The sequence below is a fragment of the Myodes glareolus genome, chromosome 17 (genome assembly GCF_982192425.1).
Source record: "Myodes glareolus chromosome 17, mMyoGla1.1, whole genome shotgun sequence".
NCBI classification, from domain to species: domain Eukaryota; kingdom Metazoa; phylum Chordata; class Mammalia; order Rodentia; family Cricetidae; genus Myodes; species Myodes glareolus.
Genome location: NC_142042.1, coordinates 4,644,012 through 4,671,331, shown reverse-complemented (window position 1 = coordinate 4,671,331; position 27,320 = coordinate 4,644,012). Strand labels below are relative to the sequence as shown.

Genomic DNA, 27,320 nt, shown 5'->3' with positions numbered 1-27,320 from the left:
ACTACTGTTCTTTCTTTGCTGCGCTGTCCTGAGAAACACAAACTCTATGAACAGGTGATAGATTCAGCATTTTCTATGGCCCTAAGCTTGATAGAGATAATTGCTCGTGACCTTGTCGAGTGAGCAGTTAGTCTGGATAAAGAATTGGATGTGGAAGTGAATTCCGTCATTTAGTAGCAGTGACGACATAGGGCATGGTGGTTACTGCTAATTGTCAATTTGGCACCACCTAGAATCACCTGGGAAGAGGCTCAATGAGAGATTTTTCTAGATCTGGCTTACCTCTGGGTGAGTCTCTGGGGGATTGTCTTTTTCAAAAATACATATTTTATTCTTATTTTAAGTGTAGGTGTGGGCTTGTCTGCAAGTATGTCAGTGTGCCACCTGTGTTCCTGGTGCCCTTGGAGGGCAGAAGAGGGCATTAGCATCCATGGGGCTAGAGTTACAGAAGGTTATGAACCAACATGTGTATTTAGGAATTGAACCTGGTCCTCTGGAAGAGTAACAAATGCTCTTAACATTACTGAGCCACCTCTCTAGCCATTGAGTAATGGCCTTGAATATAGTAACCTAGGTGAGAGACCCACTTACTGTGGGGGCCACGGTTCTCTGGTGCGAAGTTTTGAGCAGTGTAATGGGGGAAACTAGCTGACAACGAAACCCGTATGAATCCTCTCTGTTCTTGGCTGTGGCTGAGAACAGTTGCCTCAAGTTGGATCCCGGCCATGATGGACTCTAACTTGGCATTATGGGCTAAAATTACCATTTTCTCCCTGTGTTACTTTTTGTGAGGATGTTTTTTTATTACAGCAACGTAAATGGAACTAGAACACAAGGGCAGACCTTCTTTCTAGGGTTGTGTTTCCCTCCTGCAAAATAGAGGGACTGATGCCCAGAGTCTGTGGAAGGAGCATCACGTAATTCCCCAGGGATGTTCCATCAGCACATGACCGTCCTGTTCCTCTGGAGTAAATGTCTCCCGATGGTTCTACAGCTCCTGCCCTCCACACCCAGCATGGTCTGGAGCTGTATGGGCGAGGAGACCATGTCTGCCCTTCAGGTGAGCCCGGCATCCTTTCTCACCTACCCTTTGGACGTTGTTTGTCATCTCCATACCCAGGAAACTGGAAGAGACTTTGATTAAGACCAGATCTTTCTTACTTTTTCAATAACTTGAAAGAAATTGAACTTGCAAAGGAGAGAAATACAGGACATAGGTCCATCCAAATCTACACTCGCCTTTAGGGACGGTTATTTGATTCTCTTATTACCAACAGCAGGTGTGCTGCAGGATCTTATTTTAATTGAAGAGTATTACCTTTAGATTAACATTGCCTTGATAGAATTTCATTCCCCTGCTTAATACAATCTGGCCATCCGTGGGCATTCATTCCTTCCCCTTCCACCACATCTGTATTAACATTTATGCGCCAGGCAGTGCCCACGTATCTCATTGAACATGGAAAAGTCGAAGCAGTGTCTAACTAGATCAGTCATCACTGGTGGCTCGTGTCCATGGTACTGGAGCCACCATGGACACGAGAGTTCTCCTCTGGCGTGTCACCAGAGGAGAAAGGTAAGCACCAACCTAGCTCCAAACCCTGCGACCTACAATAGTGACTTGCCCGAAAGGTGCACTATTGCAGTAGCAGCACAAAGCTTGTGGAAGTAACCAACCACTATGTGGTTGGATTTAAGGGCACTCTAGTACTGGAACCTGTGCCTAAGCCTGCTCAGGTGTCCAAGAAGTTGGGACTAGATAGAGCATGGACCGAGGGGAAAACTAAATACTATTGTTCTGTTGAAGAAATGTAGTAAGCTGATATTCCTAATGACATTCTGCTATACTCAGACAAGGTGACAATGTGCAGAGAGGGGGAGACCTTGGAACACCCAGTCCTACATCAAACTCTTCTCTCGGGTCTCAGGGAACCTTGCAGAAGAAGACGCAGAAAGATTGTAAGAGCCAGTGGGGCTGGAAGACACCAAGGAAACAGCGTCGTCCAGACGCAACAGAACTGACACGCGCATGAACTCCCAGAGATGGTGGTAGCATGCACAGGGCTGCACAGGTTCAAGCCACACGGAGTCCCAGTGCTGAGAGGGGACACAGACACAAGCTTGCCTCTCTAACAAGAAGCTATCTCCAACTGATGACCACTCACAAAGGAAAGATTAGATTTCTCCAAAGTAATCCCAATGTGCATACAAACCACACTCAAGGATGGGCCCCAGGTCCAGCAGTAGAGGGGCCAGCACAAAAGAGCTCAGTGCTAATTTTGAAGGTTTTTTTTCCTCTTAATGCTTATTTATTTTTACCTTACTTGTCTTCAGCTTCTGTATTATGGTTTCTGATTTTGTATTTTTATGGGCTCTCTCTCTGTATGTGTGCATGTGTGCTCCTCATGGATTTTTATCTGTTTTGTTCTATACTGGTTAATTTTTTTCATTTGACTGATTGTTTTCTAAAGGTAGAGAAAGACAGTGTAGTTGGGTGAGTTGGGAGAATCTGGGTGGAGACAGGAGAGAGAAAACCATGTTCAGAATATAGCATATGAAAAAAGTCTTTCTTCAAAGAAAAATGGATCTGGAGTCAACAGTGACCTTGCAGGTGGGGGTGCAGGGGAGGGCACTACATAGCCCAGGTGAGTGTGGAGCTGGGCTGGATCACATGAGCACTTGGTATTGATCTTGACTGATTTAAGTGAACTCAAAGTCATGACGAGGTTTTAACAATATTTAAAAGATAAAGACACGTGAAGCCCCGGCTGCTGGCGGACAGACTGGATGAGGACATCTTTCCTACCTAGGGGAGAGGGGTGAGGAGGAGGGTGGGAGGTGTCCTTCATTGCCAGCTCCTTGTAGCAGGCTGCTGGGAGATGGGGGCATTGGCCTAAATTAATGGTATGCCTCAGAGAAGAACGTCCATGTATCTCAGGGCTGTCTGAGTGATGTGAAGTGGATGAGCCACACGGGATGCAGTGAGTTATCGGGGGTTTCTATTTGCTGTCATGCAACCACATGGAGGGGACTCCCACATGGAGAGTGGAGTCAAGGAGAGCAGCTAAACCGGCAAACTGAACACTAAAATATAGCCCTGGGTGCCTTAGCGGAAGAGTGTGGGCAGAGCATAGTAGGGATAGAGCGGTCAGGAGTTCAAGACCAACCTCACCTGCATGGAAAGAGGCCAGCCTGAGTTTCATGAGACTGTCTCAAATATCCCACCCCCGTATGGGTGACAACGACAGAGCCCTTACCGAGCTTCAGGCAGTCTGGACTCAGTGCCTGTCCTCAGCAGCCATGGGAACTGCGGCTCTAGATCCCACATTCCTCAGAAACTCAGCAGTGGACACAGGAGCTCTTGGTGGTGGCAGCTTGCTTGTCTTTTGTCCTGTTCCTTGTTGGTGAGGTGGAGGCGCCCATCAGACACAGCACTTTCCCCCTTAGCCCTCTGAGTTTCTGCAGTCAGGAAGCCAGAGTCCAGCCCTGCCACCTTTACTCCCATCTGCAAGGCTGCATGGCTGTTCTTGTGTTTTATTTGGGAATTAATCATTTACTTCTTTATATTATCTCTGATCAAATTTGAGAGACATAGAATCTTAACTTCAGTAAATGTTTACATAGGCAGGTGTGTGTGTGTGTGTGTGTGTGTGTGTGTGTGTGTGTATGTAATATATGCATGTGCTTGCTCATGTATTTGGAGTCCAGAGGTCAGCACTGGGTATCATTTCTAAGGAAACATCCCCTTAGTTTTTATTTGTGTGTGTATGTGATGTGTGTGTGTCCATGTGTATGTGTGTCATGTGTTATATGTATTGTGCAAATTATCTGTATATGTTATATGAGCTATGTGTGTATATGTGTTATGTGCATGCATGTGTTGCATGTATATGTATGTTATATGTGTATGTTATATTTATATTTGTGTTGTGTGTATGTGTATATGTGTGTATACATGCTAAGTGTGTTGAGTATGCATGCTATATGTGTATTATGTGTATGTGTTGTGTGTTATGTGTATATGTATGCTATGTGTGTATATTCATGTTATATGTGTGTTATATATATGTGCATATGCTATGTGTGGTGTGTGTTATGTGTGTATGCATGTTAGCAAATACGCACATGCCATAGTATGCAGATGGAAGCCAGAGGACACCCTCATGTGTCAATCCTTAACTTCCATCACGTTTAAAATAGAGTCTGGGCTGTTTGCCACGGTGTACGCCAGCTTGACCATCCAGCTTCCAGGGATTGTTCCTATCTCCCATGTCACCCCAGGAGCACCAGGATTTTAAGCACCTGGTACTGATGGACTGACTATAGGTTTTCGGGGTGCAACTCAAATCCTCAGGTTTGTGTGGCAAACAGTCTCCCCATCCACCAGGCTTTACACATTTCCTTCTGTGGTGTGATCTGAGTTCTCTGCTTCTATGTGTTCATCTGTAATAACGTGTAGCTTATACAGTTGTAAGCTTTGAATGAAAGACTGGACCCCTAGTCCTATGAGACAGGACGCAGCAGGCTCTGACAAAGTTGGCTCTCTTCCCCTTTAAGTTAAAGTTATGATTTATGCAGATTTATAGCCTAAAGAACACTGAATGTTAGGTAAGTGTCTTTGGATAGAATTACCTGGATAACGGAGTGTGAGGTATTAATTTATTTCTACATTCATAAGTGACTGCGTTCTCGGTAGAGTTGGTGAGTTTTCTATGTAGCAGACTTTTGGCTGTTCACGGGGCTGTCGAGAGCTTTCTTAAGCTGGACTGACATCTGAGAATCCTTTATGATGTACAATGTTTAATGAAGGTGCAGTTTACATTTTAATGACAATAGTGATCTCTGAAACAGGTAAACATGAAATAAAATAGACTGCAGCCCTGCTCAAAGAGAACACCCTACTGCCCTCCGGCCCGCGAGTGCGCAGCAGCCAGCCTGATTTTGAGCCATTACAATCAGTGAGGTACTCAAGCCCCTTCTCCGTCTCCCTCCGAGGCAGCACCAATTTTCTACATCTTGAGAGAATTGCAGAGGAGAAGACAAAGGCCACATCCCATTATCTGCCGAGCTGTGAGGACAGGTTAAAGGGAAGTTAGCACCTCTGCCTCAAGCCCTGGTGGCACTCACAGGTGGCTGTCGTGATGTCTGTCAGGGCCAAAAAGCCTCCTGAAATCTTGCCCAAATTGCTGTCTTCACTTACCAGTAAATGCCCAGGAGCTGGGAGACTTCTACCGTGTGCGTTTTTGGGATTTCCATCACTTGAAGCTCTGGCCTGTACGGAAAACGGTTCCCTGTGTCTATCCATATGATAGATGCCACCATTTTCTCCTCCAGTTCAGACAGCCCTCGGATCGATCCTCCTAAAATAGGTTTTCTATGAAGTCATACTTGATTTTAAACTCTGTACTTTCTCATAAGCTAAGTGCCAAAGCTAGATAATGGCAAAATCGGATCCTCAGCCGCCGGCCTAGCCTTTTCCCTGGTTGCGTTCTCCCTTGATCCTCGTCTTGCTGGCGTCAGGGGAACACCCTGCAGAGCTCTGAGAATCACAGTTGTTCCTTCCTGTCTCCTGGTGCACGGGGGTCCCTTGACTCTGCCTGGTAACATTTTACATACATGCATCTTCATGATATGTGACTGTGCTACTGTACTCGTGAATTTTTTCCCGAAAAGGTTTTATTTCATTAAAGCAACCCTTATCTCTCTGTTTGGTTGGTGTGGGAGAATTGTCTGTATTCTGTCAAGCATGTATTTTAATAAAACGCTGATTGGCCAGGCAGGAAGTATAGGTGGGTCAACCAGACAGGAAGTAGAGGCGGGGCGATGAGAACAGGAATATTCTGGGAAGCAGGAAGCTCCCTCTGCCATTCCTGCCCACACCACCGAAGAGGCAACATGTAAGCTACCCAGCTGAAAAAGGTACCAAGCCATATGCCTAATGTAGATAAGGTTAATGGGGTAATATATGTTATAAGAGCTAATAAGTAGCCAGAGCTAAGGGTCAATCAGTTTATAATCTTATGGAGTCCTGTGTGTGATTTTTATTGGGGCTTGCCGGCTGTGGGGTACTGGGCGGGACAGATACCCCAACAAGCCGGCCCCTTGTGCTACATTTGGTGAAACAGCATACCTCCCCCATGGGAAGGGACATGGAGGCAGTCACCAGGATGCTAGAAATGAAAGCAGAAGATCCATGGAGGGAAGCAATCAGATACCTACAAACTAATCTCTCAAAGTGTTCTGGGTATCAAGTCGTTACCTCATTCACAATCCATAACAAACTGGGATTTAGTACAGTGAGAACATTGAGCAGGGGAACTGAGGGCATTAAGTTACATATCCAATACAAGTGCTTATTTCACAAGTCTGATGTCTCCAGGCAGATCTGCCAGATTTCATGACACAGCTTTTTAGCAGAAAGCAGAAGACACACTGTCCTTTGTTATATTTACAGTGATGCTGTAGGGGTCATCAGAACTCTCAGAAGGAAGAAGCAGCACCAGAATCCTGCTTTGTTTGTTTATTTGTTTGTTTTTGTTTTTCGAGACAGGGTTTCTCTGTAGCTTTGGAGCCTGTCTTGGAACTAGCTCTTGTACACCAGGCTGACCTCGAACTCACAAAGATCTGCTTGCCTCTGCCTTCTGAGTGCCAGGATTAAAAGCGTGCGCCACCACCGCCCAGCCAGAATCCTGCTTTCAGAAAACTAAAGACTAACATTTCTAATTTGGGGGGGGGGGGATGGAGCTCATCCGTTGGATGCTTGTGAAACATGCAGAGGAGTCTAGATCTCTGTTCCCAGCAGAAACAAAACAAAACTTTGAAGGTTTGCCTGCTGCAAAGGGGGAGCCTATGGCAACTAATTCTGAGGAACGACGATGGTAATCCTAACTGCAGCTAACACCCACACAGCATTGAAAGGATAATGGTGCAGGCTGGACCGTACTGTAACTCTGGTCCTGACCCTGTCTATGCATTCACACATACTGAGGTGACTCAGATGTGAAACGTGTGTGTGACAGAACAGGCAACCCAAATACCAGTGAGGATTCACAGGACACTGGCTGTCCCATGTGGTACTTAATCTGAAAGCTGCAAGGGAAGCAGAGACTAGGAAAGAAGCTGGGGGACCACGGGCAGCTTAGTGATCTGATAAAATGAGCAGTCAGGTAGTGGGGCATGAAGTGACGAAGATGCTTGCTGAAATGCTCAGCCGGCTAGAGGCGCATTCTATCTGCAATATTTATACAGAATTGACACTTTTATTTTTAAGTAAAATAGGAGGTTCCCAGGCACAAGGTCGTAATGGGATGGAATGGCAGTGGTGACGCCTTTGCCATCAGCACGGAGGAAAGGGGGAAGGAGGTCCCACCTCTTCCTGTCAGCAGTAGTTTGGATTAAGACATTCAGACCATCGCTGTGTCCTCCTCTATTACCCCCACGACAGCGCGAATGCCCCACTCTCCCTTATTAAGCAGCACTAGAAGTTCCTCTAGACTTACCTCCTTTTTCCTGTAGACTGGGGGTGGACAACCTTCTACAAAAGACAAATAGACCTTACAAAAGAAAATATTTTAGGTTTTGCAAGCAGTAGAGTGTCCACACCAGCTACTCAGCTCTGCGACTGTAGCACAAAATCAGCCAGACACCCTGCCTGAGCAGTCAATTAGTATCCTGTTCTAATTCTGTATAAAACATAGGCAGTGGCTTGGGCTTGGCTTACGGGAGGACGCTTATGAACCTTTTATTATATCCTGACCACTCTGCACAGCGAGGGCTCGACAGGCATTTGTTTAAGGAATCCAAAGGACATTAGTTCAGCTCAGTCTTGCCAGGAAAATGGAATTATTCAAATAATAAAGCAGTGTAATTTAAAAGTTACTTCCTATCCATTCTTCCAATGCAACCCACGGTCCTTAGAAGCTTTCACTTGCTCCTGCTTTAGTCTGCCTTTTCTTTCAAAGGTCCCTCTCATTTTCTTTATGTGTGTGCCCCCACAAATGACAAGGTCTGCTGCAGACATGCGGGGCTGTGACTTTGTGTGCACTTTCCTAGCTGAGAGCAGGGGCGGCAAGGACTCCTCCTCTTCCCCGGCAGCAGAGGCGGATGTGCTGAGGGCAAGTCTGTGCACCTTGCTTATCGGCTCCTCCTGTCTCTCTACAGTGCACCGACTGTGGGAAATACCAGGTTGTTTGAGGAGATATTGTTTATTTAGATTTATTTAATGGTGTTTTATGTGGCTCTTCAGACACGGGTTACTTCCTCAAATTATGAAGGGGAAGAAGGGGGTTTAAGACGATTCGACTTGTTCCTTTGCCAGGCAATGAGTATAACACGGCATGGGTGAGCGGCTTGTCTCTGGCAGTCACATCTTTTAACAGCCATCACCAAGATGTGGAGGTGGGTGAGCTTAGCTTATTCCTGGGAAATCTCATACCTCCTTCGTTATCTGAAAAGAAAGGAATACAGCAGGAGAGACGTCTGTCTTTGAAAGTGACCCCATGAAACCATAATTCCTCCCATTCTTCCCAGGTTTGATAGAACCTTATGTAGCAATAGGTGATTTTCAGTTGGAACGGAGTACTGTCAAACCCAAAAGAGACGGGCTTTAAGTTATCACACACTGTCGACTGGCCACGTGAGCCGGACAGAGGGAAGAAGCTCAGCTTCCTGTGCACAGGTCTGAGACTGGACAGGCCTTAGGACTCACAGCTCAGAGTCAGAGTCTCTCAGGGCAAAGCAGGTTTGCACCTGTCTGTGATTTGCTGCAAAGGCTGGTTACTTATTAAAGCTAAATCAGGCCAGAAAATGGGAAGAAAGGATCAGTGTGAAGTTAGAAGAAACAGGAGAGTTGTGAGAAAGTCTGGGGCACAGCAATTTATACAGTGAAATAAAAACAAAATAAAAATAAATTAGAAACAATTTCATTTCTGTTTCTTTAACATTCCTCTGAACTAGATAGGGTTAATTACCGTTTTTTCTTTTCCTTGAAGAAACTGGCCTGAGAAGTGGTTTAATCACACTTAGAAGTGGGGAAGCCTGGTCACGAGTCTAGATCATTCTAAATCTGGGAGGGACTTTCGATATAGGAAGAATGAACTAGATCGGCAGGGATGTTACTATGGGGTGATGGTCCCCTTAACCGTTAGTACAGTTATGGCGTTATTAAAGTTATCAGTCATTTTCTTGAAAGCTCGCATCCTCTCACATTCGTCAACTACCGGTGTGTGAATCGGCACAGTGAGCACCGTGGCTTCCTGTCTGCCCGCACCGATACCCTCCTCCAGTTTCTCTTCAGGGTGGCCTGTGAGCCGCACAGATAGATGCTCCTGTTGGGCGTTCTGAAGTCACACCTTTCTTCCAGGCTCAAGAAGGCCTTTTCCTTTCTCCAGAAGAGGGCGAATTTCTGGCTGACGGAATCTCACGCCGCACCTGCTTCCCTCACTGACCCTGCGCTCCGTCCTTGCTGCAGTGTTTATTTGGATACGTCTCGGGAACGCTGGAAGTTTGTGTGCATGTTTTCCTCAGTTGCGCAGGCTCGCTCAGGATAGCCACACAAAGCCACCCTCCGCAGCTATGTAAACAATGACCTAACCACGAGGAGCATTTCCGATACAAACCCCAGATTCAGGTGTCTGTGTAGCGGAAGGTGCCCAGAGTGCACGTCCTGGACCCTGTGCGCTCTCCCACGTGGACATGGCGTTCTTTGTTTGCATGATACCTTTGTACTCACGCATTCTGCCCCGTCTCAACACATGGCGTCCATTCCTCAGGCTCCCATCAATCACGGAGTAAGGAATTCTTTCATCTTGTGGTAGATATTTAACATTCGTCTTCCGATATTCTTAGTCTGTCCCTCAGTTTCAAAGGAAACCATAATCCCAGGGAAGACCTGGGTGTTGTTGCCGTCACCACCAGTATCTGCATTATTTTCTGTCAATTTTTCAGGTCACGTCCAGTTCACAATCAGAAGAATCTGCCTAAAAGACATCGCAAGTTACGTAAAACTTGCAAACACAGACGAAAATAATTTGTTTTTTTTTTTTCTTTTCATAAGGTCGAGCAGTGAACAAGGGAAACTGATGTGGGTGATTTCCAAGAATAATAAATAATAGATCCATTCAGAGATGCCAGAGCCGTGAAGCAGGGTTTCAGACTCGGTTCCACCATCCCCTGGCCTCCCTCACCATCTCCATACGACTGCCCTTTCTTCCTTGTCGGAGTCAGTGACCGCAGACATGGGTTCTGTAAGGATGGGTGAGCTAAAGCCAAGAAGCCTGTATTCAAGACATGACTCGGCCGCAAGGATAAATCAATCGAAGTCTCTAAGTACATTTCCAGCTGTAAAATAGAACCAATGAAACCTGGTCATCTGTGTGACTGGAGTGAGGTAGGAATGGAAGGAGGCAGAAGCAATGAGAAAAAAAATATTCCATTTATTTATGTGGGGAGCAGGTTGAGCAGTGGAGACCCATTGCTTCGCACAATCTCAAGGAAGCTTAGAGAGAACCCACTGGTCAGAGAAGACACCAGCCTGAGGCAGATCAAGCTGGTTACAAGAGTTACCAGGCCCTGCTTCGGAGTGGATCACGTGACTGGTGAGTGGTCCCATCACTCATGCTTTCTTTGGAGACATCTGAGTGGGCAAACCGTCATAGATGGGCAGGCTTTTCTGTTCTTGCTGGCAGTTTTACAAAATTACTTTGTTCTGGGAGGAGATCCTCCATCTAGGAAACCTCAGATAATTGATGAAGACGTCTGTGAGCCCCACAGGAAATTTTGGAACAAGCACCATCACTAGGGGCACAGAGTCCTGGAAAGAACAAGGACTTGGGTCAGAGATGAGACTTTCATCCCAGTGTCATTGCTGTGTGGGAGATGGCAGAGACGTGGTCTCACCTCTCTGGCCCTCCTGTATCCTTGTCTGGGTTCCGTGGAAGAAGGAACTGGTGATCCCCAACATCCCTGGCACCTGCAGTCCTCTCAGTATTTACTAGTGGCTATCATAGGTGCCGCCATGGTCAACGCAGAACTTGAAATATTTATAGGATGCAGAAATGACTGATTGATTGTGTGGCTATAAATGATATCAGGCAAAGCTGGAGTTGGACCACGAGCAAAGATCTCAAATAAATAGAAAATAAAACCCATTGAAGGATCAGAAACCGGAGATTACAGCAAAGGTTCAAAACTTTCCTTATCCAACTTGAGATTCATCCAAATACAGCCCTGTTCACCTTTCCCGCTTGGTCTGAGGACGCACGAGGGCGAGATGGTTTGGTGTGACGAAGACGGCTGCCTCCAGTCTTCCAGTACATCTTCCTTTCCATACCCCTACCCCCTTCCTGGTGAGAAATGTCCCCTCATCTGTTTTTGGTTTACTTGTTCTTTTACTTCTAGGGATAGGACAATTTAAGGAAGCTTAACTATCAGAGATGAGACATGCCCGCAGAGGTATCCAACTGGATGAGGCTCGGTGGACAGAATGAGTGTCCTGTGAGTGATGACACACGAGGTGCCTGCCAGCGCAGCCCACAGATGGGAGGAGTGACTCAGGGTCAGCAGTCGCTGGTCCAGGTTTCATGAGTTTCCTTGACCCTGGCCATAGCTACAGTGCCAGCTTCCTCCTGCTCGCCTCCGGGCTTTCCTTCAGCTCTGGCGTCGTCGTGGGTCATCATTTGTGACTAATCAAGATGATTCCGCTCCTTCCCTCCCCTAATCTGCTTGCTCCAATCATTATCCGCTTTCCCAAGGGTCACACAGTCAGACTCAATCTGTGGTCAGTGGCTCACAAACTTGGGATAGCTGAGAATGTATTTAAAACAAAGTAATAGACTGACATACAGTTTTATGAGAGAGAGAGAGAGAGAGAGAGAGAGAGAGAGAGAGAGAGAGAGAATTGTGTAGTGCTCAAGTGTGAACTGTGTAAGTGACAATGTCATGTCACAGTGTTGAAGGGTCAGACACACCCGGAAGGGTAGTATGAGGCCCAGGAGAATGAGGGGTCTTATGGAGTCATTGAGCTCTTCTGGGGTCGTGCTAAAGATTCTTTCCTCCTCACCTTTTCGAACTTCTGCCTTCTTTCTCGAGAGCCCATTTGGAAGATAAACGTTTGTCAGAAATTTGGACAGAAAGAGAGCACAGATTAGTACCTTACGTTAACACTCTTAAAACAGAGCCCATTGGTCGCCATCTGTTGCAGTAAGTGAAGTGCTAGCGCGAGGCCCGCACTCTCGGTGTGGTCTGTTGCTACTTTTGTGCCCGGGGTGGAGTCGGGTGACAGAGGCTGACGGCTCCCCATGGTTCAGCAACACAGTAAACACAGCACACTAACAGTGTATTCTGCAGGCCGAGGAAGAAGTTTGCCTGAGACAATATGTTACAACTACTAGATGTCCAGTTTAATCAGCTTTTGTTTTTGTGCACATGTGAGAGACCCGATTTACCTTTCCAACCCAAATGCTGACAGGAAGTTTGATGACATGCATGAAGCAGTGGTTTTCAATTTAGTGCTGATCAGGCAATGATCTCATTCTCTCAGGCATGAGTCGATGAGCCTTCTGACCACCACCTTGGTATCTTGACAGAACAGCCATGCCTCAGGGATCCCAGGCAAAAGCCAGCAGACTTTCTGAGTAAGGAAACCGGACTGGGACCAGTAACTTCCTCTTATCCCCAGTATATGAAACAAATACCAAAAGAATTAGAAGAAAATGTGAATAATTCAATAATAACAACTGGACCTCAGCAACTTCCTCTCAGTAAAGGATGACCATCCAAGCAGGAGACAGAAGACTTGAACACCTATCAAACACACTCCCACAGCAATAGAACGCAGTGTTCGCTCAGGGAAGTGCAAACACCTCTCCTGGGGTGACCCTGAGTGAGGCCTTAATGTGAGCCTCGGCAAATGCCAAAGGGCAGAGGGAAAGCCTTAGCCGAATAGGAAAGAACAGAAATAGAATCAAGTCCAAAAGGAAAAGTTAATTCAGGAGTGTAGACAGTGAATCATTTTAGTAAGTGACAATGCAAAAGCGGAAACAATAGGGAGCTAAAATTATTCAGAGGTGCATGAAATATGATGACGTAATACACCCAAACTCAGAGACGAGGTCTAAAACAAGCGTACAGGAGGATTTATGCCTGTAAAGGCACATGCTGAAGAAGATGGGCTCCATCAGTAACCTAAACGCTGGGCAACCCAGAGAAAGTTAGAGCGAAAGCAGCCACGATGAAGGCAATCCAAGGATTAAAGATGGAGCAGAGCGTACGAACGCAACAGAGAAAATGTCTTTCTCTCTGATGAACAAAACCATAAGTCTTAGCTAGACTGGAGAGAATGAGAGAGATGGATTGCTGAAGTCTGGGATGAGTGGAGAGATGGAATTTGTAGACTAACTTCTAGAGAACATTCTGATTGTTTCTGTGCCTACAGTTAGGTGATATTGACAACATGGACAGACGCCTATACGCAAACTGTGTTCTACACTGTGAAAAAAAAAACGGCAAATTTAAATGGACCAGCTCCATTCCCAGCAAGCTCCGTCACCAATAACAGAAAAAGCCCAGTCCAACTCCTACAGGGCTTCTGCTGTTTCATAGTTCTGTGCTAGGGACATGGATCTCACATGGCACCACAGGCGCTGTGGCTGTCTCCTGACAGTCTGTCACCTGCCACATGGATGCACACATGTGAGCACTCAGGGAGGAGCTGCCTGAGAACATGGGTTTATACACTTGCTTGCATACCTGTTCACATACCTGCTTACATACCTGCATACACATGCGCTTACACATCTGCTTATGTGGTTTACAGGTGTAGGAGTTGGTTGCTCCGAATAACGTCCATTTATTGGTAGTCTTACAAGCTATTTTAAAACCACTACTCTCCTTAAACCCCACCCCAGAACCATTTCTTCATTGCATATTATTTCTGGAAGGCTTCTAGAGAGACAAGCATGGAATAGAGAGTCCATTCCTTTCCTTGTATTGCTGTTTGTCAGGCTTCCTCAAAAGCTGTCTTGTTGGATCTTCTGGGAGGGCAGCGTGACTGGGGGATCTGAGGAATTCATGCAGCCTTGCACGCAATGATGCAACGATGCGCTGGTGCTGGGGGAAGCACTCCCCATCTTCTAGCACGGCTCCCTCCCGTCGTGTTCTCTATTTTTTCTTTAAACCTTCAGCCTGACCTCTTTGGTGGCATAACTTTACTCAAAATGTCACTAAGAGGCTAGGGAGGTGGTTTAGTTTGCAAAGTGTTTGCCTCGCAAGTGAGTTCAACCTCCCCGCCCCAAACTTACATAAATAGCCAGACACAGAGGTGCACATTTATAATCATAGTGGTGACAAGAGGTGGACCCGGGGGATCCCTGGAGCTGACTGGTCAGCTCTCAGGGCCTGTTTGGTGAAGTTTCAGACCAGTCAGAACAAAACACAGTCAAGCCAAAAGTATAAGGTTCTCGTGAACAATGTCTGAGGCTGTCCTTAATGTCTTTACCACACATGTGTAGCAGATACACATACACACACGCACACTCTCATGTACACACACACATGCCTGCTCGCATAAACACACATGTGTGCATGCACATGCACACACAGACACACACACATGCATACTGCCACAAAGAATGTAGCAGCAGTTGGGGCTGGAGAGATGACTCAGTGGTTAAGAGCACTGGCTGCCCTTCCAGAGTTCCTGAGCTCAGTTCCCAGCAACCACATGGTGGCTCACCACATAAACAATCTTCTAATCTTTTAACATAAACGAGAGAGCAGTTTCGCTACTCAGAATTTCTCACCCTGAGTGGAGACTCAGGCACGCAACTGCTCTCATATAAGGTCAAGGATAACGCTTGTCTTTTCCCCGTGATCTGCCCAGGGTACCCCATGCCAAGGTGGGCCTGTCAGGCCACTACAGTACCTGTGGCCGTGGTTGATGATTTGGGTATAGATACTCTGGCCTTGGAGAATCAAGAAATAAGTTTCAAGGAAGGTGTGCACAAGGGGGAAAGGAAGAAAGCCCGGAAAGCACTCCTGGGCAATGATGAACTCGGAGCTCTGAGCCCAGCTTGTTCCTGTTAAATTCAACCCAGCTATCTACAGATTTTCTGAATTTTATCCTGACTGTTTCCTAAGTTCTTGCTGCCAAAACATTGAGCCTGTACAGGACAGAGAATGAAATAAACACGTATGCATTTCTTTTAGAAACTATCCTTTTGCATATTTTTCTTTACTTAATTGTGGGAAGCAGCCTGCACAGATCTCACGGTTGTAAGCACTTCTAAGCATGTGGTGCTGGTAGCGCATCCATGCCGTTGTGAGGCAGGGTTTCTAGAGTTCTCTGTCCTACAGACCTGCTACCCCACAGCCACCTCTCGCCCTCACTCAGCTCCTGGGAGCTTCCTTGAGTTCAGTGACGTGAAATGCAGTAGGAGGACAGGTCCCAGGTGCTCATTCCCTAGAACTTTCTGGTTTATCTCTTAGCAGTCAAAGTCACTGAAACTGTCCCTCAGCTGGGCCTTCACGCAGCCGTTCTTAGGTGGGTGTTGCTACCATTAACACTCATGGTGATGGGGCAGAAGCAAGGCTAACTAGAGAAATGGTTCCTCGATCGTCCAGGAAGGAGGAGAGAGAGCTCTGGGTCTTTTTGAAAAATACATAGAAACGTTTTTCCATGGCTTCCATACTTAGCCATATTTTTTTTCTTAAACTGAAGAGTACACATAAATGTCTGGGTCAGATGAACAGGGGGAAACAGCAACTGCCATTTAAGTGTTTAGTACAAGTGAGGATACTTGTTGGACAATTAGCACACGTTACCTATCCTTAGCCATCTTTCAGGGTTAGCCCAGTTCTTAGACGTGAAAGCAGGGTAGAGAAGAGTGACCGTTTTGCAACATATCCTGAGAAGGATCTGAGACCAGAGAGGACTTCTGACTCTCCAGCTCTCGGTTCACATGTCCAGCATTGAGCCATGGCTGTGAACACACTGGCAGGGATGGGCCTTCTCCGAAGACATTCAGAAAAGTTAAACCCGTAGCTCTTACCACAGAAGACAAAGTGATAGTGAGAGTCAGCAATGCAGGCCTGACCCTCTTTCCCAGGGCCCCAGCTACAAGAACAAACCTATCTGATGGCCAACAGCAATCACACACCCATGGCGAGGATGGTGTCGCATCGCGTTCGTGGGCGGGGACTGGGGCGTACTTGAGGTCGGTTTGTCATGTCTATGTATTTATGCTGGGCTCTCGAACGGTTGCCTGGGGTAGGCGCCACCTCTTCAAGCGCTTCTGAGAGACCTGCTGGCCCAACCGAGAGTGGGATACTTTACACAGGTGTATCCAATTGTCACCACTGTTGCTAGGTAGAGGTGCAGCGTGGGAGTTCAGAACAAAACTACCTTTTGAATTTTGCAAAGATGCAACCAAATATTGAAGAGTGTGTTTATTTCAGAACCTTTCCCCCACAATCCTCAAGCCCTTCCCGACCTTGTGTACCAATCTTTATTGTGTACCAATAGCCAGTCTGGCACATCGTCTGGTGTCTCCTGGGGGAGTGCTGTTCTGGCACGTGTCAGGGCATAGCTCTCTGAGAACCAGGGATGGACTTCCTTTGTGTCCTCTTTTCCCCAGCCTGCCCTTTTCCTGGCTGTTTGCAGACACTTCCTCAGCCTGTGCTCCGTGCTTCGGAACATTTCTGCGTCGTTACCAATTGCCCCGTTTATAGTGCTGACCTGATTTTAGGATGACGATTACAGTTTTAAGTTATACTATCTCCTGATTTATTTTTTAAGTATTTATTTATTAATTATGTATAGAATATTCTGTCTGTGTGCATGCCTGCAGGCCAGAAGAGGGCACCAGACCCCATTACATATGGTTGTGAGCCACCATGTGGTTGCCGGGAATTGAACTCAGGACCTTTGGAAGAGCAGGCGATGCTCTTAACCTCTGAGCCATCTCTCCAGCCCCACTCCTGATTTCTTATAGGCCTTCAGAAATCCCTGCCTGTATCTCAGCTAGGTTTCTTTCTGTTTTCGTCTGGGAGACATGTTTTGTCTTACCGTTTTATTAAATCCTTAGTCATGTAAGTTAAAGTTCAGCAGAATTACCTGTTTCCTACAGCAGACAGGACACAAAATGTATCGGCCATTTCACTTTAAGTTGTTTTGAATGAGTAAGAAAGCAGTTAATACGGTAATAAGGGGCAATCCCCTGAGTGACACCAAGTCTAATGCCCACTCTGAAGTTAGTCACCTTGTTGGGGTTTTAGTTTTTATCCTTTCATGCGGTTCTACTCACATACGAATACATAGATCAAGTCAATATGCACATTGCATGTAGATAGCTGGATACCTTCCCACACATGGCATGAACACATGGCCACACAAGTGTTTTAGACACCAGTGATTGGATGTGCTCTCTGTCCGTTCTTGTCACTTAACAGTACGGTTACATTGTATCATTTCCTGAGAGGCTTTAACACTTACTTTCCATTCTGATCCAGGTTTTTGCTTTTACCAGAAGCATGGACTCTGTAGATTTGCCTGTGAATAATTTTGCACAAATCTGATCCTTTCTGCAGAACAAGTTCTCTATTGTGAACTCTCTGGCTCAAGGACATATTAAAGCTTCCATTAGAGATCAGCAGTGGTCTTGGGCCAGGTCTCCGCCACTGTAGCTCCGAGTCCCCAGCTCTCACAGTATTACTGAGGTCTTTGTTTCGAGAGCTGCTGTTTTGCTAAGATCTTCTTTCTCTTTGAATTTCTCTTTTTTTTGCTGCCATGGAAGGAAGTGTTAAGAGTTGTGAACTCTGTGGCCGGCATGGTGGCTCTGCAGGTGATGGCACTTGAGGGACCCATATGGTATAGGAGGGAACAGACTCTGCTACTACAAGATCTTCACATATGCCCCATGCCATGCATATGTCCACATGCATACATGTGCATACATAAACAAATAAATGAATGGAGAAATGCTGAAATTTAATAGAAGGAGAAGGTACAAAATGCAATCTGTTCCATTAAAGCAGTAGGAACCCATCCTCAAAAGCAGATGCATTTGGGGGTTAAGGGAGATGGTTCAGTGGATCACGTGTTTGTTGCTCAGGTCTAAGGATTGAAGTGCATATCTCCAGTTACCCATGTAAATGTTGGTGGGCATGGAAGCCTTTGCTTACAAGTAGGACACAGGGTGGGGGGGTGGTCCCTGGAACTAACTAGCTAGGTGGACCACTTATACAGGTAAGCTTTAAGTTCAACTGAGAGCCTTGCCCAAATAATTTACTTGGAAAATGATAGCAGAAGACACTAGATGTTGATCTCAGGCCTCCACACATATACAAACATCCCTTACAGACATATAGGTATACACGTAAAACAAAAACTATACAGCCGTGTTAGCACTTCAATAATAACAGCCACAGTTCTTCCTCAGTTTTGAAATTCACTGGTTTGGATGCATGAGCACTGCAATTACACACATGAGCCAGTATAGCTGGCGTTACTGCAATTACACACATGAGCCAGTATAGCTGGCTTTACTGCGACTATGCGCCTGAGCCAGTATAGCTGGTTTCACTTTTTAAAAATTAGCATAGAATAATCATTCCATGTAATATTATTTTTTGATACGAGAGAAAGACCCCCACCTATCTTGTGTAAATTCATATTATTTGGGGGTTTCCTCCAGCCATGTCCAATTTCAAGTAGCAAATTCCTCTCAGTTGTTGAACACACATTTCAAATCTACTGTGTACAAAGCCTGCAGGCCATGCAGATACAGTCACTTGAGACATTGATCTCTACCCTTAGGACGTCCTAAATCAGAGAGGAATACAAGTATATATATGTATTTACAATGTACTACAGCTGTGTTAGTCCACATGTGAGTCAAATATAAAGTTGGATCTAGGCAATCCTGCAGAAGGGGCTGTCCAGAAGTACACAGGGAATGGGCTGTAAGTCACCATTTAGGGAGAAGCGTCTAGAGTTTTCAGATCCACATCATCCTGGCTGGGACAGACTGGGTCGCATGTTTTCTTTTGCAGAAGTACAAACACGATCCATGTTCAACTGAAGCTATTTGAAGCACGGTTAATAAAAACCCAGAGACAGAACCTGGGGTTCAGTCTGAAGCAAAACTTCAGTAAAGCAAAGCAGCCAGCCACTGGCTCTTACCTCTATCTCAGTCCGAAATGGCGATCCTGCCTCCAGGAGTCTCAGAATGAGACTGAGACTGAGAGCTGTCTCTCCCATCTTATATTCCTCTCTAGTTCTGGGATTAGGGACATGCACCACTATTGCCTGGTTTCTGGGGCAAACTAGTGTGGCTGCTGGGATTAAAGGTGTGTGTCATTGCTGCCTGGTCTGTAAGGCTGGCCAGTGTGTCTGCTTTATCTTTCTGATCCTTGGGCACGCTTTATTTATTAAAATACAAATGAAATGCCACTACAGCTGTTGCTCAAGGTTTAACATTTGGTTTTGTTCTAGGTCTGTGATGTGTGATTTAGTATTCCCTCAGGACGCTGGGCAGCAGCAGTGAGTGCAGACCCAGGTCACCCAACCATGTGATCGAGAGTGTTGACATCTCGTTCTCCACAGGCCATCATCCTAAAATCATGTCAGTCTTGGTAGATTAAGGCACAGCGTTACAAGGCTCTTTTGACTTAAATGAATTCACGAGGCTGTGACCCCATTGTAGATGGAGGAACAGCTATCCCGGGGACTTGTTCTCCTTCTCTCTTTCTTCTCTCCCAGCTCGCTCTCTCTCTCTCTCTCTCTCGCTCTCTCTCTCTCTCCACCTATTCTGAGCCCTCTCTCTGTAAACTACAGATATGATGGTGAGAATGTGGAGTTTGGACAATAGAGAGGAAATATGATTTTTTTCCAATATGAATATCTGGATTTAGTCAGACCTGGTGAACTGAGATCAAATGTAACTTTTGAGGGCTTGGTGTTTCAGTCTGGTCAGGGTGGTGACCATGGCAGCAGGGCCTCCGAAGGGAAGACTTGTGTTTCCCTTTATTACACAATAGTAAATAATATGAAGAGGTTGGAAAGCAATTGTTTCTTTGCATTAAAATTTTTTTGCCTTGCATGGAAAATACCATCAGGGTTTTGATTTTAAATATTTCAAATTTATTCTTTGAAATTTTCATATGTATGAAATTTATGAAAAATTCATATGTATAATAAGTCTTGATGAGATTCACTCCCCTAGTCTAACTTTCTCCCAGAGCCCTCTCAACACTGCTCCCTCCTAACTTGGTGTCCTTTTTAAATGATTTATTTTTAATGCCCTGAGTCCAGTTAGTGCTGTCCGTACCTACACAGGTGTGGAACACTGCACCAGGGCCTGGGCGAACTGCTAGTAGCCACATCCCCAAATAAAAGCAACTTTCCCTCTGTCATCAACTGCCAATGGCTCTTCAGCTAGAGGTGGGTCGTCAGCAGACCCTCCCAGACCCTCGACGGGATTTTAGCTGCCAAGATTTTGTTCTGGTCTTGTGTAGGCAGCCACAGCTCCTGTGGGTCTGCGAGTCCGACAGTTGCATCTAGAGGACAGTGATTCCCAGCAGTCTTCCCCATTGTCCAGCTCTTACATTTCCCAGACCTGACCAAGACACCAAGAATAAGACACTGGAGAGACGGTAGCAACAAGAGGTGCTGGGACCCTCGAACGTGAGCACACAGAAAAGCGGAACTAGATCCTCCCCCATAGCAAATTCGTCTTTAATTTATTTTCTGTGTGTGAGCCTCTCACTCACGTGTATGTGGGTGCCTGTACTCAGAAGAGTTCAGATCCTCTGGAACTGAAGTTATGGATGGTTATGAGCCACCATGTGGGTTCTGGGAAATGAACTGTGACCCTCTATAAGAGTAACAGGTGCTCTTAACCACTGAGCCATCTTTCCAGCCTCCGAACTAAATGATCATTTCAAAGGATGCAAACAACGGACACAGCTCCAGGAACAAACAATGACGGTGGGTTTTGTCCATGAGTGATGAAGATGCAGTGTGTGTCCTGCTTTGCTCTGCAAGCCTCGTTTAGTGGTATCATCAAAGGAACACAGACTGGCATACTATAGTGGTGTCATCAAAGGAACACAGACTGGCATACTATAGTAGTATCATCAAAGGAACACAGACTGGCATACTATAGTGGTATCATCAAAGGAACACAGACTGGTATACTATAGTGGCATACTATTTGTGTTTTTATAAATAAAGCTTGCCTGGAAATCAGAGAAGCAAAGCAGCCAAGCCACTAGAGAGCTCTTACCTCCATGAAATCTTCAGACTGAAAAAGAGAGTGAGTTCCTGTCTCATCCTTCCTTACATTCCTCTCTAGTGCTGGGATTAAAGGCGTGCACCACCACTGTCTGGATTAGAAGTGTGTGCCATTACTGCCTGGCTGGTATGACTGACTAGTGTGGGTGCTTTGCACTGACCACCAGGCAAGCTTTATTTATTAAAATGCAAATGAAATACCACTACCGCATACTTTTCTGGAGTAAAGACTGAAACTGGGCACTACGATTTGTCCGTGAACAGGCTACTGTTTCGATGTCTCTGTGCATTTATGTTTCCCACCTGAAGTAAACCACTGGATGAGTTCACAATTGGATGAGTCTGTAGGATATACACTCAATTGTTTAGCTGACTTAGGAAACAAAAACCCTAAATCAAGATTTCATTGTCCTGTCAGTGAAATTAAGATTGGTTTCAGCTATATTCCTTTTTCTTAATCCAAACTGTCAGTTTTATTTTCAGTAGTTACAGCGCTTTTCAAGGCCTTATTTCCCTCTGAAACTCCATCCCCAGTGTGCCTAGAAAGGAAAACCTCAGGTTAAGATATCTCTTGTACACAGGGAGAGTTGGGTCGGGGATGTGCTTGGTGAGGGCTCAGAAATGCAGCTAGCATGTCGGGCTCTTGATAGAATATTGGTGCTGAAGTAACACTCCTTAGCAAAACCAAGGAAGTGGGGGGGGGGGGGCGGGAAACCACAGGATTTAGCCAAGAAAACAAAACAAAGAAAACCAGAGCCACCCCTGTGGGAATGGGGTTCTCACTGTCGATGGGTTACTGAACGTTTTCTGTGTCTGCACACTTCTACACTGTGAGGGCATGCTACACAGACCGGAATGGTAGGCGCCAAGATCCAACTGATTGAGTTTTAACCTCTGTTAACTGTGTGATCTGCGGCAAGCAACAGGAGCGCCATTCACCAACTGTGCCGTGTGTGAATCACGCAGAACGGTAGTCCGTGTTTCATAGAGTTGGTCTGTGGATGGAAAGTATGTAGAACAAGGCTTGTCCCAGGGGATCTGCAATAACATGATAACTTTTAAATCAATCACCACCCTATTATTCCAATTGATGCCGATAAGATAGGAAAAATGGTTGTAAACTTTATGATAGATTAAGTTACACCATAAAATGCTCACATAGTACAGAGGAAATGCTGAGTGAATTTCAACTATCACTTCCAAACTACTTTGCAAGCAATTTGTGAGCAATTGGGAGGATACAGTGAAAGCCCGGGACAGAGAGTGGGGCGGAATCTAAGGGGCCTGTCGATGTGGAAATACTTTCTGCACAAACTTAACTATGGAAAGATACAAATGGATCCCAACTTTGTTACAGATATTCTTTGTAGCTTCAATGCAATGGGACACTAAGAGCCAGGCAGTGTTTCTTCACGTTGGTGTTAAGATTACCTATGACACGTCCATCCTTTTCACTGCAGCCCTTACCAGAACTGCCTCTGGTCCCCCCCATCACCGCAGCCGAGAAGACAGCTAGGCCTCCCACACATGCGGAGCTTGGCAAGTCCGCCAGGGATGTCTTCGCCAAGGGCTATGGATTTGGCTTAATAAAACTTGATTTGGAAATAAAGTCTGAGAACGGATTGGAATTTATCAACTCAGGCTCAGCCAGCACAGAACCCACCCAAGTGAGCCTGGAGGCCGAGTATAGTGAACCGAGTATGGCCTGATGTGTACAGACAACACCGGCGGCTCTGAGGTCACTGTGGAGGACCAGAGCGCATATGGGCCAAAGCTGACCTCTGATTCATCCTTCTGGCCTCACCCTGGGGGGAAAATACTAAAATCAAGACAAGGTACAAGAGGTAACATATCAACCTGGGCTGTATGTGAACTTTGACGTCTCTGGGTCCACTGGTGCTGGGCTCTAAGGGTTGGCTGGCTACCAGATGAAGTTCGAAACCTCGAAATCCCGAGTGGCCCAGAACAGCTTTGCAGTTGGCTATAAGATGGGTGAAATCCAGCTTCATACGAATGTGAACGGCAGGGTAGGGTTTGGTGGCTCCGTTAACCAAAAGGTGAACAAGAAGGTAGGGATTGCTGTCCTTCTCACCTGGACGACAGGAAACGGTAACACTCGCTTCAGAACAGCAGCCGAGTATCAGGTTGACCCCATGCAAGCTTTTTAGTCAATATGAGCTGCTTCAGCCTGATCCCATCAGGGTACACTCATACCCTATAGCCAGGCACCAAACTAACACTGTCAGCTCTGCAGGATAGCGAGAACATCAACGTGGTGGCCACAAACTTGGTGTGGCCTGGAATTCCAAGCATCAGTGAACATTGTACAACTGTTAATTTTAAACTATTTTGCAACATCGCTGCTTTCAAAATTTAGTGAATTTTAGTGTTGTGTTGGGGCTGTGAGAACTGACAAGGATCATGGCAGAGCTCCAGGCCAAGGAGGCTTCAACGTGAAGGGGCTGCTATGTCAGAGGTAAAGAAGAAACCCCATTTCCACGCAGATGTGGGTTGAGAAGGAGCCTCTCCGGTGACATCAGGCTGTAAGGGGAAGCTGGGAATGTGTGGGTCCTTTGTAAATCTGTATGGAGTCCACAGACGAAACCGTGGCTTCCTGAGCATCGAGCCTTGGTGTCCTAATCCTAACTGCTGGGAAACCATGCGCATGCCTAAGTGGAAGGGATGTTTGGGAACCTATCCCCATACCCTGCTCCTATCCGCGTCCTTCAGTTACCTGTTTTACACCAAGATCGTCTTCAGGGTGTGCTCAGCTGTTTCTTTTGTGCCATTTTAGGGTAGAGAGGGTGGGCAGGGTGCAGCTGATCATTCGAGACTTGATTCTTTCTTGTGTTGTAGCATGGCTTTCTTTCCCTTTCCTTCCTTCCTTCCTTCCTTCCTTCCTTCCTTCCTTCCTTCCTTCCTTCCTTCCTTCCTATTCTTTTTTATGCTATTACACCAGAATATGAAATAGCTTCTGGGACCTCCAGCTCTTGGCTGGGGGACGTGAATGTGGTCATACCTTAATAACACTAGGGATGTAAACTGACTCCTGTTACAGCCTCATAACTCTTTTTTTTTTTTTATTATGAACTCCTCTCTTTTGTTTGGAATTAACCTCCCCCTTCAAACGCTATAATTTACATCACTTAAAATAAAACAAAACATTGAAACATAAAAAAAATATCCTCATGTGACCCTCATCATCCACCCCATTCTTAGGATTCTTCCAAACTGCTCTTCATTCTTGACGCCTGGGACTTGACCCCAGGAGGTTCCCTTCTTATGCCTGGCTAGGTTTCTCTGGGAGACTGGTTCTCCTTTGGAAATGACTGAAATGTTTTCAGAAAGAGCCTGATTTCCCCATGGAGCTGCAGTAACCAATATCATCATGTCGTTCCTGGTGCTCGGGAGACACAATCACAGCCTGGCCCTGCAGCACATACCTCACCTGGTCTCTGCAAGCACTTAACCGGGAAATCACATTTGGGACCGAGAGCGCTGGATTGTAGGCCCTGGGAGCTGGAGCACGGGCAGGGAGGGGGCACTGGAAGCGTTCCAGACAATCTGTTTATTTTAACTTTTTATTCCATTGTGAAGAGCATGAACCTCCCGGTGCCATGGCCATGGTGCTTCTGCCAGAATCGCTCACACAGCCAGCTCGCTTCTTGGGTTGTGCCCTCCTCCTCTTCCACGGAGCCATTATCTGCCTTCTTCACACCCAGCCACCCTCCTTAGTTCAGGAACTTGGTGGGAATCACCAGAGGTGTCAACAGTTCCTCAGATGCGGGGTTTGGGGGTCCAGGAAGGGATGGTTTCTGAGCCCCTAATGGTGGAGATTTTGCTCAACATCTGCTTGGCTCTGCAGGGGACAGGGGCTGAGCAGGGAATGGGGTTGTGATCCTGGCTGGCATGGCTGTTGGTAGTCTTGGGCTCCCCAAGGCCACTGTGTGTTGCAGAAAGAGCAATGGGTTAGAGTTAGAACTGTGTGCGTTGGACAGATTTCTTAGACTTTTCCCAGACCCCATTCCTGCTGTTAAGAAAGTGGGTTTCATAAATTCAGTCAGCTCCGTGATGAGCCTGAGGAGCAAACGCCCCGATTTCACGGATGTTCTTTCTGTTGCTCAAGCCCGAAATCGGAAAGAGAACATTCTCGGACACTCTGAACATGACTTCCTTGACGTAAAGCATGTGTCTGTCTACCTAAGAGCTGTAAGTGAAACAGGAAGATAGCTGGTCAATGTCTGAGACATTCTTATTCCCACAGCTCACAGTGAGGGCAACACAGACAGATGCCATACATAGTCATTTTTACCTCCGACTCTATTCTCCATTGCCGCCTCTGCCATCTACTTCCACTGGTAAAGGCTGGAGATTTCTGCCCATTACCCCACACACTTCTCCTTTCTGCCCACCCCTGGCTACCGTGTCCTGTAGCAGTGGTTAATGTTGTCAGAGTATGGCCTGTTGGGAGTGTGCAGTGCTGAGGGCCCAGGCGCAGTGCCTGCCAGCATTGCAGATGGCCCCATCGCTGATCTGTACTTCTGCATTTATCAGGAGGGCCCCGTCCTTATTGACATTGAACTTACAAGTCTAGCCCTTGCCTAGGTTTTAAGGCTCCCATGCACACAAGCTTTTGGCTTGTTTGATAATTTTAGGAGAAATACCACCTTAAGAGTGCTCTGTGAATTCAGTACCACTGAGAGGACGTCCAGAATAGGGGCTGGCATCTCAAACTCAGCTCCATTCTAACACAGCGTCAACTTAGTATAAGTTCAGGCACTGGTTCAGTCTCTAAATGTCACCAGAGGGATAAAGAAGCAAGCAGCAAAGTCCTTATCTACAGTGACTTATCACCAGTGGGGGATCTTTGTTCTTTAAACTGGGGTTCAGTAGTAATTATGTATGTAACTATAGAGCTACTCATGATTCAGTTTAGGTGAGTGACATTGTGGGCATGCTGGCGGGGGGAGACAGAATCTTCAGACAATAGGGTGCACCTCAAGTCATAGGCTTGGTGTAACTGCCCAAGCAATTCCTACAATTTGGGGTGTCCATGAACAGCAGCTAGTGACAGCAATTAGTAACAACAGGTAAGAGCCTTTGGTGCGTCTTTATAGAATAATTTCTGTAGGACTGCACTGTAACCATGGGCACAGAAGCAGGGCTGGTCATCTCTGTCAGGTGTACTGATATGGGAGGGCCAAACAGAATGCATGGAGGAGACAAGAGCTTGGGCCGTGATGCCAAGTCCAAGCTATTGAGCATGGGGACGGGTGATGCAATAGCAGACTTCCCGGGCACCAGCTAGAAACCCTGTCATCCCGGGCTGAAAGCCTCCCTGACTGCCCGTGAGGAGCCGTGAAGAGACACACTGTGTAATTGTGTTCATGGTAATTGTGTTCAAGTGTGAGTATTTTAATATTTAACATTATCTGCAGGTAAATCACGCGTTACTCATTCAAGCAAAGATCTTTTGGTTGTTACACATTTTCCATTTTCTGTTTGCAATTTAAAATAACCATACTTTTCTTTGTTTTAAAAGACTTTGATGCATGCATGCAGTGTATTTTGGTTACATTCACCCAGCCCCTCTTTCTCCTAATTCCTTCTAGATCTACCCAGCGCTCCCTCACCCTCCCAGCTTCTTGTCCTCCTTTTAACTTTTTAAAATAACCATCAACAGGCCCATTTTTTTTCTTTTTATTGTCTTTGAGTGTGCGCAATGTGTGCAAGAGCATGATGTGTGTACACACTCAGATGTATGTGTGCGTATGTGTGTACACACTCAGATGTATGTGTGCGTATGTGTGTACACACTCAGATGTATGTGTGCGTATGTGTGTACACACTCAGATGTATGTGTGCGTATGTGTGTACACACTCAGATGTATGTGTGCGTATGTCACCGGGCATGTGTGATGGTCAGAGGACAACTGGGTGTCACTCCATCACCTTCTGCCATGTTTGATAGAGTCTCTTCTTTCGCACTCTGAATGCCAGGCTTACCACCCCAAGCTTTGGGGGATTCTCC

General features: G+C 46.2%; 1 pseudogene; it reads left to right on the top strand.

The window, feature by feature from the left end:
* Window positions 1-982: 982 nt before the first annotated feature.
* On the top strand, window positions 983-23,676 carry LOC148119311 (non-selective voltage-gated ion channel VDAC1 pseudogene; annotated as a pseudogene).
* Window positions 23,677-27,320: the final 3,644 nt, after the last annotated feature.